General features: G+C 34.7%; 1 protein-coding gene across 2 annotated transcripts in view; it reads left to right on the forward strand.

The window, feature by feature from the left end:
- The window catches only part of LOC148945515 (RNA-binding Raly-like protein), a 260,929-nt gene that overhangs the window by 992 nt on the left and 243,681 nt on the right, over positions 1-16,256 (forward strand). The gene's annotated exons all lie outside the window — the stretch shown is intronic.

Genomic DNA, 16,256 nt, shown 5'->3' on the forward strand with positions numbered 1-16,256 from the left:
CCCCCCCCCCCCTTATGCACAAATGTATACCCCAAATTATATATTTCCCATCTATTCTGTCACTTGTCTTTGTCTTGTCTCATGCTAAGCTGAAAGAAATTAACGAAGAAACCGGTTTGTTCTCGAGTTTTACGCAGCGTAAACTTGAGTTAGTGGTGCATAATGCACCAAAATTCCTTCCCCCTACGGAAATTAAAAAAAATTAAAGTCAAATAAAATTGAAGAAAATAAAACGTTCGCTAAGAACGGTTAAAACCATATTTTTAATCTAAAACTTATTGTTCTCATCAAGGTCCTTCTATTCCAGTCTCGTTACCCTGAAAGTTTCACGCCAATCAAAAAAATACAAAAGTTCGCCCATCCTTTGGTTTCACGAATCTATGCAACCCGCTGTTTTGTTTGAGTGTACAAGCCAGTGTACAGTGTCCAGTGTACAGCGTACAGTGTCCAGTGTACAGTGTACCCAGTATATTGCTAGCCGATTAAGGACAACAAAAATTTAGTCGTATTTTGGTTGTCACAAATCGATAGAACAATTTCTTAAAAGGTGTTTGCCTCCATTATATTGAAGCAGTGTTTATAGTCTTTGAGATGGCCTTCTTTTTATCTATATGTCCTATAAGTAAAATCTAATCCAATACAAAAAAAAAAAAATGGTTCAGTTTCAGGTGTCACCTATTCACTCTAAATTCAATCTTCAATTTTATTTATTTTTTTAATCACATCTACCAGGCCCTGTTTAGATCCCCTGTAAGTTACAAGCTTATCAAAAACGAACAAAATTAGGATGTATCACAGGCCATTGTGGCCTATGATGGCCTGTGAATGCTATTGTGGGAATGTCATTTTCAAGCTGATCGGAGACATGAAAAACAAGGCTCTGTTTTTGTGCATCAGGAAAAATTACCTGTTTTTTTCCGGGTATTTTAACCCCGAATGATAGTAGTAATCTATCTATATATTTGAACCATACAAGACCATGCATCTATATACTTAAACCCTACAAGAAAACCTCACGTTTTGAGAGTGTAATTGTTGTTTTTTTTTAATCGAAAACTAGAGATTGTCAAATTGCATATTTAGGAATGATTTTGTAGGAAAAGCTGTCTATCACCCATGCGTTATCCACTGTTCCATTTCTTTGAAGTATGTGCTATCAAGAGCGGTTTCTGATTTTTTTGGACAATTGCCTTTAGCCAAGAATAGTTTGATATGGATGTGTCGGTAGATAGCATTTGCGAATTGGATCCTATGAAGGTCGAGAAAAAAAAAGGTTTATCATTTGCAAATACTTTAATGTGTAATGTATAATACACAATTGGTGTTTGAACAGTGTTGTCAATTTAAAATAGAGTTTAACGTTATACTATACTAAAAAGTTGATACTAAGAAAGATGTAGATTGCAAGAAAAGAATTTTAATAACGGATAGCTTTAATTCTTCGATGTGTTCTGTATAATAAAAAAGTGCTGGGGTGATGGGAGCGGGGTGTCTTAGACTACTTATAGTGCTGTACTTTGGGCCGAGTTGCTAGTGAAACAACCGTGGGTATTACTTGAAATTAAATTTTTTAACAACAGTTCTCTGAAAATATATTTTTTGGGGGATGGGTTGATGGCAGAAGGACCTCGTAGAGTAGTTATAGTGTGATAATGCGGGGTGAGCTGCTAAAGAAAAACCCGTGTGGATGACATGAAATAAAAATTTTGACCAGAAATACCTGAAAAAATATTTTTGGGTGGATTGATTGATGGCAGAAAGATCTATGAGAGTAATTGTAGGGTGAGCGCGGAGGGCGAGTGGCTAGCTAATAACCCGTTTGGATGACTTGAAATAAAAATTTTTAAAAATAAAACTCTGAAAAAATATTTTTGGGGGGATGGGTTGATGTCAGAAGGATCTCATAGAGTACTTGTTGTGTGATAGTGGGGGGCGAGCTGCTAAAGAAAAACCCGTGTGGATGACTTGAAATACAATTTTTAACAAGAAATCTCTGAAAAAATATTTTTGGGAGGATGGGTTGATGGCAGAAGGATCTCTTAGAGTAGTTATAGTGTCAGAGTGGAGGGGCGTGTTGCTAGAGAAAAACACGTATTGATGACTTTAAATAAAATTTTTTAAAAATAAATCTCTGAAAAAATATTTTTGGGTGATGGGTTGATGGCAGAAGGATCTCTTAGAGTAGTTATAGTGTGACAATGGGGGGCGAGCTGCTAAAGAAAAACCCGTGTGGATGACTTGAAATAAAAATTTTAACAAGAAATCTCTGAGAAAATGTTTTTGAGGGGATGGGTTGATGGCAGAAGGATCTCTTAGAGTAGTTATAGTGAGATAGTGGGGGGCGAGTTGCTAGTGAAAAAACCGCGTGGATGACTTGAAATAAAATTTTTTAACAAGAAATCTCTGAAAAAATATTTTTGAGGCGATGGGTTGATGTCAGAAGGATCTCATAGAGTACTTGTAGTGTGATAGTGGGGGGGGGGGGTGAGTTCCTAGCGAAAAACCCGTGTGGATGACTTGAAATAAAATTTTCTAACTAGAAATCTCTGAAAATATTTTTTGGGGGGATGGGTTGATGGCAGAAGGATCTCTTAGAGTAGTTAGAGTGTGATAGGGGGGGGCGAGTTGCTAGCAAAAAACCCGTGTGGATGACTTGAAATAAATATGTTTAACAAGAAATCTGAGAAAACATTTTTGGGAGGATGGGTTGATGGCAGAAGCATCTCTTAGAGTAATTATAGTGTGATAGTGGGGGGGGGGGCGAGTTGCTATCGAAAACCCCTTGTGGATGACTTGAAATAAAAAATTTTAACAAGAAATCTCTGAAAAAATATTTTTGGGGGGATGAGTTGATGGCAAAAGGATCTCTTAGAGTAGCTATAGTGTGATAGTGGGGGCGAGTTGCTAGCGAAAAACCCGTGTGGATGACTTGAAATCACATTTTTTAACAAGAAATATCTGAAAAAATATTTTTGAGGGATGGGGTCATAGAGTAGTTATAGTGTGGTAGTTTGGGGGCGTTTTGCTTACAAAAAACCCGAGTGGATGACTTGGAAATAAAATTTTTAACGAGAAATGGCTGAAAAGTGTTTTAGGGGAGAGATGGGTTGATGGCAGAAGGATGTCTTAGCGTAGTTGTAGTGTGATAGTGGGGGGGGCGAATTGTTAGCCTAAAATCTGAGCTAATAAGGGTTTTTGACCGTAAACTCTAGTTTTTTGTAAGAAAATTATGGAAAATTCAATTCGTTGGCTCATAGGTGAAACTTAAGTCCAGTTATGGATCGAAAAATAAACTTTTTCTGTAAAATCTGAGCTAATAAGGGTTTTTGGCCGTAAACTCTAGTTTTTTGGATCAAAAAATAAAACTATTTCCGTAAAATCTGAGCTAATAAAGGTCTTTGACCGTAAAATCTAGTTTCCTGTAAGAAAATTATGGAAAATACAATTCTCTCGTTCAAATGTTAAACTTAGGTCCATTTTGGATCGAAAAAAAAAAACTATTTCCGTAAAATCTAAGCTAATATGGGTTTTTGAACGTAAACTCTAGTTTTTTGTAAGAAAATTATGGAAAATACAATTCGTTGGCTCATAGGTGAAACTTAAGTCCAGTTATGGATCGAAAAATAAACAAACTATTTCCGTAAAATCTGAGCTAATAAAGGTCTTTGACCGTAAACTCTAGTTTCCTGTAAGAAAATTATGGAAAATACAATTCTCTCGTTCAAATGTTAAACTTAGGTCCATTTTGGATCGAAAAATAAAACTATTTCCGTAAAATCTAAGCTAATAAGGGTTTTTCACCATAAACTCTAGTTTTTTGTAAGAATATTATGGAAATTACAATTCTCTGCTTCAAATGTGAAACTTAAGTCCAGTTATGGATCGAAAAATAAACTATTTCTGTAAAATCTGAGCTAATAATGGTTTTTGGCCGTAAACTCTAGTTTTTATGTAAGAAAATTATGGAAAATACAGTTCGCTGGTTTAAATGTGAAACTTAGGTCCATTTTGGATCGAAAAATAAAACTATTTCCGTAAATTCTAAGCTAATAAGTGTTTATGACCGTAAACTCTAGTTTTTTGTAAGAAAATTAAGGAAAATACAATTCTCTGGTTCAAATGTGAAATTTAAGTCCATTTTTGGATCGAAAAATTAAACTATTTCCGTAAAATATGAGCTAATAAGGGTTTTTGACCGTAAACTCTAGTTTATCGTAAGAAAATCATGGAAAATACAATTCTCTAGTTCAAATTTGAAACATAAGTCCAGTTTTAAATACTCATAATGATGAGAACTGATGGTTCTAATTCAATATTTTTCTCTTAAAAACAAACTTTTTTTAACTTCGAGATTATTAAACTTTATTTTTTTTTGTACGTATCTTAAAATGACAAAATATGCTTACTGCTCTAACAATTGTACTCTATGATTGCTCAGAGACACGACTTGGCTTTCCCACTGGTATTCTCTGGCTGTTTACCCACACTACCTAGTCTATTGCATTTATTAAATCAGTCTTTTTTACGCAGTATAACGATAAGCACATCAGTCATATCTATAAAAAAAAGTGAAGATGGAACATTTTAATAAAGTGTGTTCACATGACAATGTTATTGTAGCATTGAATGCCGACAAGGAGAAGTATTTAAACTATGAAACAAGTACAAGTGGTAGCACTATTGGAAATGTATGCATGCATTGTTATGACAGTAAGGAATTAAATTCCTTTGGAATACCGAAAAATTCAACTCTTATGTTGGTGGTTATGCGAGATTGAGATCTCTAGAGATGATTGCACTCAAAGAGAATGCCAACATAAAAATAATCGTTGATGATAGAGGACAACTCTTTGCTACTGTTGCAGATAACACATTACATACTGATACAACCAATCGTCAGCTTTCGGGTATTAGCATTCAACGGAAGGTCAATAAAAAAAGCTCTCCCTTCTAATAATATCGTAAACCATATCTTGTCTACGTGCCGAAACTGTTACCTGTGTAAAAATAATGTGATAATAGACAGTGAAATTGCAAGAAAAATAAAAAGGGCATTGTCAGAAAATATCACTATGGAATATAAAGATGAATCGATGAAAAACAAAGCACTAGCAAACGTTACTGCCATTGATCAACCAGTCAACGAACCAAATAATACCAAAGATGAAAAGCATATTGAGCCTGTTGATGAGACACCAGTAAAATTGTGTATGACTCTAAATGGAATAATGATTATTCTACTGATAACGAACTAAGAGAAGACAAAAGCTACAAATCAAGAGAGAACATTGTGGACTATTTTATGGAACAGATTCAAAATGTCCAAAGTTAAATATTGATATTAATAATGTATCATAGTATGTTTTTGTATTAATATTCTACATAGTATTATTTCATTAAAAATATATTATGTATATTGTTATGTGTTCATTATTTTTAGAGTAAGCTAGCATATCAAACGTTTATAATGTCTATTAAAACATCGGAGATCTAAGAAAAGGAATTTGCATACATCTATTGTCAGACACATGGGATAACATTGACAAAATCTAGGTATCAGAATGAATAAATTCTTTATCAACATCCGTTGTTGGATATGTTATTATGTCATTATGAAAACATTGTATGTAAGTAAGTAAGTAAGTAACAAACTCTTTCTTGAATTCACCTCTTGGATACACAATACAGAAATTTAATTCTGGAAATTATGAAAAAAAATTGAACAAATTCCTTATTAACATTCATTATCGATTGAATTCGCTTCCTAGACAGACAATACAGCAATTTCACAAAATCTAAGTATAAGAGTGATTAAATTCTATATCAAAATCCATTTCTCGGATACATAGAAAAAAGTTGACAAAATCTAAGTGTTAGAGGGAATAAATTTTTTTTATCAACATTCTTTGTCAAATACATCGAATAAAATTAGCAGAATCTAAGTGTAAGAGTGAATAGTTTTTTTATCAACATCCTTTGTCAGATATATCAAATAAAATTGACAAAATCTAAATTTCAGAATGAATAAAAACTTTATCAACATCCTTTATCGGATAAGTCGGATAAAATTGACAAAATCTAAGTATCAGAGTGAGTAAATTCTATATCAGCATCCTTTTCTCGGGTACATAGGATAAAATATCGGATAAAATTGACAAAATCTAAGAATCAGATTGATTAAATTCTATATCAACATCCATTTCCCAGGTAAATGGGATAACATTGACAAAATCTAGGTATCAGAATGAATAAATTTATTATCAACATTCGTTGTTGGATATGTCATTATGTCATTATGAAACAATTGTAAGTAAGTAAGTAACAAACTCTTTCTTGAATTCACCTCTTGGATACACAATACAGAAATTTAATTCAGGAAATTATGAAAAAAAAATTGAACAAATTCTTTATTAACATTCATTATCGATTGAACTCGCCTCCTAGACAGACAATACAGCAATTTCACAAAATCTAAGTATAAGAGTGATTAAATGCTATATCAACATCCATTTCTCGAATACATAGGAAAAAGTTGACAAAATCTAAGTGTCAGAGTGAATAATTTTTTTTATCAACATCCTTTGTACATGCGCGCACGTAACCTCGTCTAAATTAACCTTAAAAAAATTAAATAAAGCTATGTCGATTTTGCATAGTTTATTCAACATATCCGACAAAGGATGCTGAAAAAGCATTTATTCACTCTGATATTTAGATTTTGTGAATTATAATTGTTGTAAGTGATAAAAGATGTTGATAAAAAATAAATTATTCACTCTTATTCTGATATTTTATCAATTTTATCTAATGTACCCGAGAAAAGGGATGCTGTTATAGAATTTCATCAATCTGATACTTAGATTATGTCAATTTTATTCCAATGTATCTGATAAAGAGATGTTGATATAGAATTTAATCAATATGATACTTAGATTTTGTCAATTTTATCCGATATTTTATCCTATGTATCAGCGAAAAGGATGCTGATATAGAATTTAGTCACTCCGATACTTAGATTTTGTCAATTTTATCCGACATATCCGATAAAGGATGTTGTTAAAGCATTTGTTCATTCTGAAATTTAGATTTTGTCAATTTTATTTGATGTATCTGACAAAGGATGTTGATAAAAAAAATTATTCACTCTGACAGCTAGATTCTGTCAATTTTATCCGATGTATCTGACAAAAGATGTTGATAAATAAAATTTATTCACTCTAACACTTAGATTTTGTTAACTTTTTCCTATGTATCCGAGAAATGGATGTTGATATAGAATTTAATCACTCTTATGCTTAGATTTTTTGAAATTGCTGTATTGTCTGTCTAGAAAGCGACTTCAATCGATAATGAATCTTAATAAAGAATTTATTCAATTTTTTTTCATAATTTCCTGAATTAAATTTCTGTATTGTGTATCCGAGAGGTGAATTCAAGAAAGAGTTTGTTACTTACTTACTTACTTATTTATAATTTTTTCATAATGACATAATGACATATCCAACAACGGATGTTGATAAAGAATTTATTCATTCTGATACCTAGATTTTGTCAATATTATCCCATGTACCTGAGAAATGGATGTTGATATAGAATTGAATCAATCTGATACTTAGCTTTTGTCAATTTTATCCGATATTTTATCCTATGTATCCGAGAAAAGGATGCTGATATAGAATTTACTCACTCTGATACTTAGATTTTGTCAATTTTATCCGACATATCCAATAAAGGATGTTGTTAAAGCATTTATTCATTCTGAAATTTATATTTTGTCAATTTTATTTGATGTACCTGACAAAGGATGTTGATAAAAAAATTTATTCACTCTAACACTTAGATTTTGTCAACTTTATTGGATGTATCTGACAAAAGATGTTGATAAATAAATTTTATTCACTCTAACACTTAGATTTTGTCAACATTTTCCTATGTATCCGAGAAATGGATGTTGATATAGAATTTAATCACTCTTATACTTAGATTTTGTGAAATTGCTCTATTGTCAGTCTAGGAAGCGACTTCAATCGATAATGAATGTTAATAAAGAATTTTTTCAATTTTTTTCATAATTTCCTGAATTAAATTTCTGTATTGTGTATCCAAGAGGTGAATTCAAGAAAGAGTTTGTTACTTCCTTACTTACTTACAGTTTTTCATAATGACATATCCAAGAACGGATGATGATAAAGAATTTATTCACTCTGATAGCTAGAATTTGTCAATGTTATCCCATGTGTCTGACAATAGATGTATGCAAATTCCTTTTCTTACATATCCGATGTTTTAATAGACATTCTAAACGTTTGATACGCTAGCTTACTCTAAAAATAATGAGCACATAACAATATTCATAATATATTTTTATTGAAATAATGCTATGTAGAATATTAATACAAAAATATATTATGATACATTATTAATATCAATGATTAACTTTGGACATTTTGAATCTGTTCCATAAAATAGTTCACCATGTTCTCTCTTGATATTGTAATTATTGTCTTCTCTTAGTTCGTAGTCAGTAGAATAATCATTATTCCATTTAGAGTCATACACAATTTTTACTGGTGTCTCATCAACAGGCTCAATATACTTTTCGTCTTTGGTATTATTTGGTTCATTGACTGTTTGATCAATGGCAGTAATGTTTGCTGGTGCTTTGTTTTCATCGATTCATCTTTATATTCCATGGTGATATTTTCTGACAATGCCCCTTTTATTTTTCTGGCCATTTCACTGTCTATTATCACATTATTTTTGCACAGGTAACAGTTTCGGCACGTAGACAAGATATGGTTTACGATATTAGTAGAAGAGTAGGCCTTTCGTTTTTGACCTTCCTTTGAATGCTAATACCCAAAAGCTGACGATTGGATGTATCAGTAGGTAATGTGTTACCTGCAACAGCAGCAAGGAGTTGTCCTCTATCACCAACGATTATTTTTATGTTGGCCTTCTCTTTGAGTGCAATCATCTCTGGAGATCTCAATCTCGCATAACCACCAACATAAGAGTCGAATTTTTTCGGTATTCCAAAAAAATTTAATTCCTTACTGTCATGACAGTGCATGCATACATTTCCAATAGTGCTACCACTTGTACTTGTTTCATAGTTTAAATACTTCTCCTTGTCGGCATTCAATGCTACAATAACATTGTCATGTGAAAACACTTTATTAAAATGCTCCATCTTCACTGTTTTTTAAAGATATGACTTAGGTGTTTATCGTTCCACTGCGTAAAAAATACTGATTTAATACATGCAATAGACTAGGTACTGTCGATAACCGGACATAGAATACCAGTGGGAAAGCAACATCGTCTCTCTGAGCAATCATAGAGTACAATTGTTAGAGCCGTAAGCGTATTTTGTCATTTTAAGATACGTACAAAAAAAAATAAAGTTAAATAATCTCGAAGTTTAAAAAAAAAGTTTTTTTTAAGAAAAAAATATTGAATTAGAACCATCAGTCCTCATCATTATGAGTATCCAAAACTGGACTTAAGTTTCACATTTGAATTAGAAAATTGTATTTTACATAATTTTTTTACAAGAAAATAGAGTTTAAGGTCAAAAACCCTTATTAGCTCAGATTTTAAGGAAATAATTTTATTTTTTGATCCAAAAAAGGACTTAAGTTTCGAATTTGAACCAGAGAATTGTATTTTCCATAATTTTATTACAAAAAACTAGAGTTTACGGTCAAACCCCTTATTAGCTCAGATTTTACGAAAATAGTTTTATTTTTCGATCCAAAAATAGACTTAAGTTTCACATTTGAAACAGAGAATTGTATTTTCCATAATTTTCTTACAAAGACTAGATTTTACGGTCAAAAACCCTTATTAGCTCTGATTTTACAGAAATAGTTTATTTTTCGATCCATAACTGTTCTTAAGTTTCACATTTGAACCATAGAATTGTATTTTCCTTAATTTTCTTACAAAAAACTACAGTTTAAGGTGAAAAACCCTTATTAGCTTAGATTTTATGGAAATAGTTTTATTTTTCGATCCAAAATGGACCTAAGTTTCACGTTTGAACGAGAAAATTATATTTTCCGTAATTTTCCTACAAAAAACTAGAGTTTACGGTCAAAAACCCTTATTAGCTCAGATTTTACGGAAATAGTTTAATTTTTCGATCCAAATTAGACTTAAGTTTCACATTTGAACGAGAGAATTGTATTTTCCATAATTTTCATACAAGAAACAAGAGTTTACGGCCAAAAACCCTTATTAGTTCAGATTTTACGGAAATATTTTATTTTTTGATCAAAAACTGGACTTAAGTTTCACATTTGAACCACATAATTGTATTATCCATAATTTTTTTACAAAAAACTAGAGTTTACGGTCAAAACCCTAATTAGCTCAGATTTTATAGAAATAGTTTATTTTTCGATCCATAACTGGACTTAAGTTTCACCTATGAGCCAATGAATTGCATTTTCCATAATTTTCTTACAAAAAACTAGAGTTTACGGTCAAAAACCCTTGTTTGCTTAGATTTTACGGAAATAGTTTTATTTGTCGATCCAAAATGGACCACGTTTTACATTTGAACGAGAGAATTGTATTTTCCATAATTTTCTTACAGGAAACTAGAGTTTACGGTCAAAAACCCTTATTAGCTCAGATTTTACGGAAATAGTTTTATTTTTCGATCCAAAAAACTAGAGTTTACGGCAAAAAACCCTTATTAGCTCAGATTTTACAGAAATAGTTTATTTTTCGATCCACAACTGGACTTAAGTTTCACCTATGAGCCAACGAATTGTATTTTACATAATTTTCTTACAAAAAACTAGAGTTTACGGTCAAAAACCCTTATTAGCTCAGATTTTACAGAAATAGTTTATTTTTCGATCCATGTATATGGCTTGAAATAAATTTTTTTAACAAGAAATCTCGGAAAAAATATTTTTGGGGGATGGGGCGATGGCAGCCGGATGTCATAGAGTAGTTTTCTTACAAAAAAACTAGAGTTTACGGTCAAAAACCCTTGTTTGCTTAGATTTTACAGAAATAGTTTTATTTTTCGATCCAAAATGGACCACGTTTTACATTTGAACGAGAGAATTGTATTTTCCATAATTTTCTTACAGGAAACTAGAGTTTACGGTCAAAAACCCTTATTAGCTCAGATTTTACGGAAATAGTTTTATTTTTCGATCCAAAAAACTAGAGTTTACGGCAAAAAACCCTTATTAGCTCAGATTTTACAGAAATAGTCTATTTTTCGATCCACAACTGGACTTAAGTTTCACCTATGAGCCACCGAATTGTATTTTACATAATTTTCTTACAAAAAACTAGAGTTTACGGTCAAAAACCCTTATTAGCTCAGATTTTACAGAAATAGTTTATTTTTCGATCCATGTATATGGCCTTGAAATAAATTTTTTTAACAAGAAATCTCTGAAAAAATATTTTTGGGGGATGGGGCGATGGCAGCCGGATGTCATAGAGTAGTTATAGTGTGATATAGTTATAGTGTGATATACAGTTTCACCTATGAGCCAACGAATTGTATTTTCCATAATTTTCTTACAAAAAACTAGAGTTTACGGTCAAAAACCCTTATTAGCTCATATTTTAGGCTAGCAATTCGCCCCCCCCCCCCACTATCACACTATAACTACGCTAAGACATCCTTCTGCCATCAACCCATCTCTCCCCCAAAACAATTTTTCAGCCATTTCTGATTAAAAATTTTATTTCCAAGTCATCCACTCGGGTTTTTTGTAAGCAATACGCCCCCAAACTATCACACTATAACTACTCTATGGGATCCGGCTGCCATCGCCCCATCCCCCAAAAATATTTTTCAGAGATTTCTTGTTAAAAAAAAATTTTCAAGCCATATACACGGGTTTTTGGCTAGCAACTCGGCCCCCCCTATCACACTATAACTACTCTAAGAGATCCTTCTGCCATCAACCCATCCCCCCAAAAATATTGTTTCAGAGATTTCTTGTTAAAAAATTTTATTTAAAAGTCATCCACACGGATTTTTCGCTAGCAACTCGCCCCCCAATATCTCAGTATAAATACTCTAAGAGATCCTTCTGCCATCAACCCATCCACCCAAAAATATTTTTTCAGATATTTCTTGTTAAAATATTTTATTTTAAGTCACCCACACGGAGTTTTCGATAGCCCCTTGCCCCCCAGTCCCACACTTTAACTAAGAAAAGAGATCCCTCTAGCATAACCCGCTCCCCCCAAAAATATTTTTTCAGAGATTTCTTTTTAAAAATTTTTATTTAATGTCCTTAACACTGTGAGGTCGCTGGAGCTTCGCCCCCCACGATCACACCATATCTACACTAAGACATCCTTCTGCCAACAACCTATCCCCAAAAAATATTTTTTCAGAGATTTGTTTTTAAAAATTTTTATTTCAAGTCATCCTCGTGGGTTTTTTGCTAGCTAATCACCCCCCACTTTCACACTATAATTCCTCTAAGAGATCTTTCTGGCATCAACCAATCCCCCCAAAAATATTTTTTCAGAGATTTCTTGTTAAAAATTTTTATTTCAAGTCATCCACACGGGTTTTTCGTTAGCAACTCGGCCCACAGTACAGCACTATAAGTACTCTAAGATTCCCCTCTCCCATCACCCCACCACTTGTGTATTATACAGAACACATCGAAGAAGTAAAGTAATCCGTTATTAAAATTCTTTTCTTGCCATCTACATCTCTCTTAGTATCAATTTTTTAGTATAGTATAACGTTAAACTCTATTTTAAATTGACAACACTGTTCAAACACCACTTGTGTATTATACAGTACACATTGAAGTATTCGCAAATACTAAACCCTTTTTTTCTCCACCTTCATAGGACCCAATTTGCAAATGCTATCTACCGACACATTCATATCAAACTATTCTTGGCTAAAGGCAATTGTACAAAAAAAAATCAGAAACCACTCTTGATAGCACTTACTTCAAAGAAATGGAACAGTGGATAATGCATTAGTGACAGACAGCTTTTCCTACAAAATCATTCCTAAATACGCAATTTGACAATCTCTAGTTTTCGATTTAAAAAAAACAAACAAACAATTATACTCTCAAAACGTGATGTTTTCTTGTAGGGTTCAAATATATAGATGCATGGTCTTGTATGGTTCAAATATATAGATAGATTACTAATGATAATTTGTATTATGATTCGTAGGTTATCAGAAAAAAAATTGGGTCTGTTCTCGGACTAATCAGTTCTTCTAACTTTTTCCCCGTGTAAGGGTTCCTTTGATCAGAATTGCTCACGGAAATAAGTTTCATGCTTTAAGAAATATCGTCTGTTTCTTTTCGGACGAACTGTAGGGAACAAAAGCATTATTGCACTATTGCCCAAAACTCAATATTTGTAGAGTCCTCATTCCCCTCCCCCCCGCCTGTAAAAATAGTCACTGAAGGCTTTGACCCAGTTGCCTCGTCGTTCTCACAATATCTTCCTACCTCGTATCGCAACCGTTTACCACCTTTGAGATCCAAAATGCTGTAAAACGGTTAAATAATAATCGAGCCCCTGGCGTCTGTGGTATTTCTGCAGAAATCCTCAAGTACGGGGGTGCAGCCATGATTCTGTGGCTCCATATACTCTTCTCAGCTGTATGGACGACGGAAAGCATACCGAATGACTGGCGTTCTGGCATCATATTGCCGCTCTGGAAACGTAAGGGCAACCGTCAAATCTGCTCTAACTATCGTGGGATCACGCTTCTCTCCGTTCCTGGTAAACTCTTCGCCATATCACTCCTGGACAGGTGTTCCACCTTTTAGCGTAGAAAGAGAAGAGTCCAGCAAGCCGGATTCATGCCCGGCAGGTCGACGACGGAGCAAATGTTTACTATGTGCCAGTTGATCGGGAAGACGCGGGATTTCCACCAAACAGTGTGCATTGCGTTCATGGACTTTAAGCCTGCTAGTGAGTTTGTTGATCACAACTCACTTTGGCTAATACTAAGAGCTACGGGTCTACTAAAGGAATATTGATCATTCTTTAAAAAGTTGTTTGAGGATACAGGAAGATGCGTGCAAGTAAATCGAAGATGCACTCACACCTTCTTGGTGAAGACTGGCGTCTGGCAAGGTTGCACCGCCGCTCCCGAGATTTTCAACTGCGTCATAGACCATGTTAGGGCCAGCACGATGAATCGCCTTAAATTCGGTCTTCAGTTCGGAGACCGGGTACTCTCTGATGCTGACTTCACCGACGACATAGCGCTAGTTGCGAGCACCGTCGATAAGATGACCAAAGCTCTCCAGTTGATTTCAGAAGAAGCCTCGAAAGTTGAACTGAAGATCAACTGGCAGAAAACCAAAGTTATGCTCCTTGAGCCCCCCACGTCCCGTTCTACTGTAAAGGAAGTCAACATCGGAAGCAACCGAGTAGATGTGGTGGAAGACTTCACTTACCTGGGATCTATTCTGTCGAATGATGGCTTGATCACAAAAGAGCTTACATCTCAAATTGCCAAAGCTTCAGCACTTGTTGGGAGGCTTAGCAGCATCTGGCGGAAGCCAAACATAAGCCGCTTTACCAAAATGCGCATCTACAATGCGTCAGTCAGCACCGTCCTGCTGTATGGAGCGGAGACATGGCCAGCTGCCAAATCTATCCTCAGTGCCGTCGATGTCGCTCAGACGAAACATCTCCGAAGAATCGAAAGACTTCACTGGACTGAAGTCGTTAGCAACCAGACTCTCCTATCACGTACGGCTCAAACTCCTTTCTCGACGCAGCTCGCCCAGCGTACTGTTCGGTGGTACGGCCACCTCCTTCGTATGCCACGCGACGCCCCAGCACGGGTCGCATTTGACTTCGACCCCACCCTACACGGATGGAAACGACCCAGAGGACGCCCACCCACTAGGTGGAAAGACAAAGCCAATGAATTCCCCACCCAAGCCCACATCCCGGTGGAAAAAGCTGCGATCTTGGCGAGCGATAGGTCAACCTGGAGGCGCCTAGTCTCATCGTTCTCTACGCCGAACCCTCGGCAGGAGCCTTAAGTCAAGTAGGTCAAGTATTTTGGTAGCCTGGGGGAATGTTCTGTCTTTTGATTTATTTCACTATTTCTCCTTGAATAGATTCAAAGTTCACCTAGAGCTATTAGTTCAAAAACTTTTAAGCAGTACCGAGACACACATTTTTTCACTTCCACATCTCCTCGCTATAAAGAATAAAACGTAATGGATGCATGCTAACTCCTTCCACACAAAAAAACTCCGGAAGTCTTGGCTCAATCTCCACCTGCCATTCACAAGATTTCTCAGGTATGCCCTTTTTATAACCTGGTTACATGGCTTCTTTCGATTCCCCTCTGCTTCACCCCTCAAGTCAAAATTCCAGGCCCACTTGACCACCTATGACCCACTGGCAATTGCTATTTATTCCCAAAGCTAATCCTGCGATAATACAGATACGCTATTTTATTGGATATTCTTCCTTTCATTCTACATCACTTCTTCAACGGGAATAGATTCTTGTCCAACAAGGGCCTATAGTTCCAAAAAATTAAAAGATTGGAAGCCAAATTATTAGAACCTCCCTCTCCTTCCCATCCCAAGGTCAAGATTTAACATTACTTTGGCCCAAAACTATTCCCAGGATATTTTAAATACGCTGTTTTGATCACCTTGCATCATATAGCGTCTTTTGATACACCTGGCTGCTTTACCGTGGGTAGATTATAGGCCACATAGAGAGGTTGAATTGCAAAAACTTATGGTGAATCGAAGGAAAGACATTTTAGGCTACGCTATCTTCACCATTACTCAAGTCGAAAGTAACCCCACAACACCTCCTTAACCCCACTTGGGTCCACTTAACCCCACAACACCTCCTGAAATTTTAAACTTAATATCGAAGCTGTTCGTGAGACATTGAGGTAACGTAATGTTTGTTAACTTGTGTAAATACAATCTTTTGATTTGCACTACAACTTCACTGGCCATAGATTTTTGTCCCACAGGGGCTTGAAGGACCGAAACTTTTACTATAATTTGGGACAAAACACGTTTATCCATTTTCTGTCCCCTTCCTCGAATTAAAATTGGAGTTCTAAATGCCCCCCCCCCTAAAAATAGACAAATAAACTCCCTGAAAGTTTCAAATGGATCTCCCAAGCCATTCCCAAGAATGTCCTATAGCAGCTTTCAACACGAAAAGATTTAGGCTGGTCGGAGACATAATATATGTAGTCTCTCCCCCAACGTAAAATTTGAACTCCC

This window comes from Artemia sp. Qi Xiang Cuo, chromosome 13, assembly GCF_049724085.1.
Source record: "Artemia sp. Qi Xiang Cuo chromosome 13, ASM4972408v1, whole genome shotgun sequence".
Lineage (NCBI taxonomy): Eukaryota > Metazoa > Arthropoda > Branchiopoda > Anostraca > Artemiidae > Artemia > Artemia sp. Qi Xiang Cuo.